Source organism: Pleurodeles waltl, chromosome 8 (genome assembly GCF_031143425.1).
Source record: "Pleurodeles waltl isolate 20211129_DDA chromosome 8, aPleWal1.hap1.20221129, whole genome shotgun sequence".
In the NCBI taxonomy this organism is placed as follows: Eukaryota; Metazoa; Chordata; class Amphibia; order Caudata; family Salamandridae; genus Pleurodeles; species Pleurodeles waltl.
The window spans coordinates 1,507,892,045-1,507,894,544 of NC_090447.1; the positions used below are offsets into that span (position 1 = coordinate 1,507,892,045).

The 2,500-nt window shown below is 46.0% G+C and overlaps 4 pseudogenes; all 4 read right to left on the reverse strand.

The window, feature by feature from the left end:
- Positions 1-365: 365 nt before the first annotated feature.
- On the reverse strand, positions 366-484 carry LOC138257421 (5S ribosomal RNA; annotated as a pseudogene).
- Positions 485-930: 446 nt separating this feature from the next.
- Positions 931-1,049, reverse strand: LOC138255724 (5S ribosomal RNA; annotated as a pseudogene).
- A 442-nt stretch (positions 1,050-1,491) lies between these two features.
- On the reverse strand, positions 1,492-1,600 carry LOC138251429 (5S ribosomal RNA; annotated as a pseudogene).
- Positions 1,601-2,043: 443 nt separating this feature from the next.
- Positions 2,044-2,162, reverse strand: LOC138255996 (5S ribosomal RNA; annotated as a pseudogene).
- Between the last annotated feature and the right edge of the window lie 338 nt (positions 2,163-2,500).

Consider the following 2,500-nt stretch of genomic DNA (forward strand, 5'->3'; position numbering starts at 1 on the left):
ACTCTTCTGTTCACAAACTGCCCTCCTTCACAAACTTCTTACAGAGGTCCAAGCAGACACCCTGTTTTGCACCAGCCTTGCAATCGCTTCATCTGCCCTTACACACAGTCTCAGAATGCCCTTTCTTTAGGGCCCAGCACAAGCAGCAGACCAGCTCACCACCAGCAGCTTGGGGTGAGTGTGAAGTGCAGAAAGATTCTCAATTTTCCTTCAGAAAAAGTGTATTTTATTGTTATTGCTGTTTTTTTATTTATTTTAAGAAAGGAAAAAAGAGTAGAAGAAATAATAAATGAAAAGTAACATTAAAGAGGACTCTATGCAATTGTTCTAAGACGTGCACCACCTACTGTCTGCAAGAGGCAAAATGCCTACAGCACCTGGTATTCCCAGGCAGTCTCCCATCCAAGTACTAACCAGGCCTGACGCTGCTTAGCTTCTGAAATCAAACAAGATCAGGCGCATTAAGATTGGTATGGCCGTAGGCAGAATACACTCCTGTTTCAGGCCTCTTGTGTTGAGACAGCCCGCCGGTCTGGAGCCTGCTGCTCTCAAACACACCTGCACTCTACTGTTCACAAACTGCCCTCCTTCACAAACTTCTTACAGAGGGCCAATCGCACACCCTGTTTTGCACCAGCCTCACAATCGCTTCATCTGCACTTACACACAATCTCAGACTGCCCTTTCTTTAGGGCCCAGCACAAGCAGCAACAGACCAGCTCACCACCAGCAGCTTGGGGTGAGTGTGAAGTGCAGAAAGATTCTCAATTTTCCGTCGGAAAGAGTGTATTTTAGTGTTATTGCTGTTTTTTTATTTATTTTAAGAAAGGAAAAAAGAGTAGAAGAAATAATAAATGAAAAGTAACATTAGAGAGGACTCTATGCATTTGTTCTAAGACGTGCACCACCTACTGTCTGCAAGAGGCAAAATGCCTACAGCACCTGGTATTCCCAGGCAGTCTCCCATCCAAGTACTAACCAGGCCCGATGCTGCTTCGCTTCTGAGATCAGACAAGATCAGGCACATTCAGGGTGGTATGGCCGTAGGCAGAATACACTTCTGTTTCAGGCCTCTTGTGTTGAGACAACCCACCGGTCTGGAGCCTGCTGCTCTCAAACACACCTGCACTCTACTGTTCACAAACTGCCCTCCTTCACAAACTTCTTACAGAGGGCCAAGCACACACCCTGTTTTGCACCAGCCTCGCAATCGCTTCACCTTCACTTACACACAGTCTCAGACTGCCCTTTCTTTAGGGCCCAGCACAAGCAGCAGACCAGCTCAGAACCAGCAGCTTGGGGTGAGTGTGAAGTGCAGAAAAATTCTCAATTTTCCTTCAGAAAGAGTGTATTTTAGTGTTATTGCTTTTTTGTATTTATTTTAAGAAAGGAAAAAAGAGTAGAAGAAATAATAAATGAAAAGTAACATTAGAGAGGACTCTATGCATTTGTTCTAAGACGTGCACCACCTACTGTCTGCATGAGGCAAAATGCCTACAGCACCTGGCATTCCCAGGCAGTCTCCCATCCAAGTACTAACCAGGCCCAAATTTGCTTAGCTTCTGAGATCAGGCGCATTCAGGGTGGTATGGCCGTAGGCAGAATACACTCCTGTTTCAGGCCTCTTGGGTTGAGACAGCCCGCCGGTCTGGAGCATGCTGCTCTCAAACACACCTGCACTCGACTGTTCACAAACTGCCCTCCTTCACAAACTTCTTACAGAGGGCCAAGCACACACCCTGTTTTGCACCAGCCTCGCAATTGCTTCACCTTCACTTACACACAGTCTCAGACTTCCCTTTCTTTAGGGCCCAGCACAAGCAGCAGACCAGCTCAGCACCAGCAGCTTGGGGTGAGTGTGAAGTGCAGAAACATTCTCAATTTTCCTTCAGAAAGAGTGTATTTTAGTGTTATTGCTTTTTTTTTATTTATTTTAAGAAAGGAAAAAAGAGTAGAAGAAATAATAAATGAAAAGTAACATTAGAGAGGATTCTATGCATTTGTTCTAAGACGTGCACCACCTACTGTCTGCAAGAGGCAAAATGCCTACAGCACCTGGTATTCTCAGGCAGTCTCCCATCCAAGTACTAACCAGGCCTGACACTGCTTAGCTTCTGAAATCAGACGAGATCAGGCGCATTAAGATTGGTATGGCCGTAGGCAGAATACACTCCTGTTTCAGGCCTCTTGTGTTGAGACAGCCCGCCGGTCTGGAGCCTGCTGCTCTCAAACACACCTGCACTCTACTGTTCACCAACTGCCCTCCTTCACAAACTTCTTACAGAGGGCCAATCGCACACCCTGTTTTGCACCAGCCTCACAATCGCTTCATCTGCACTTACACACAGTCTCAGACTGCCCTTTCTTTAGGGCCCAGCACAAGCAGCAACAGACCAGCTCACCACCAGCAGCTTGGGGTGAGTGTGAAGTGCAGAAAGATTCTCAATTTTCCTTCGGAAAGAGTGTATTTTAGTGTTATTGCTGTTATTTTATTTATTTT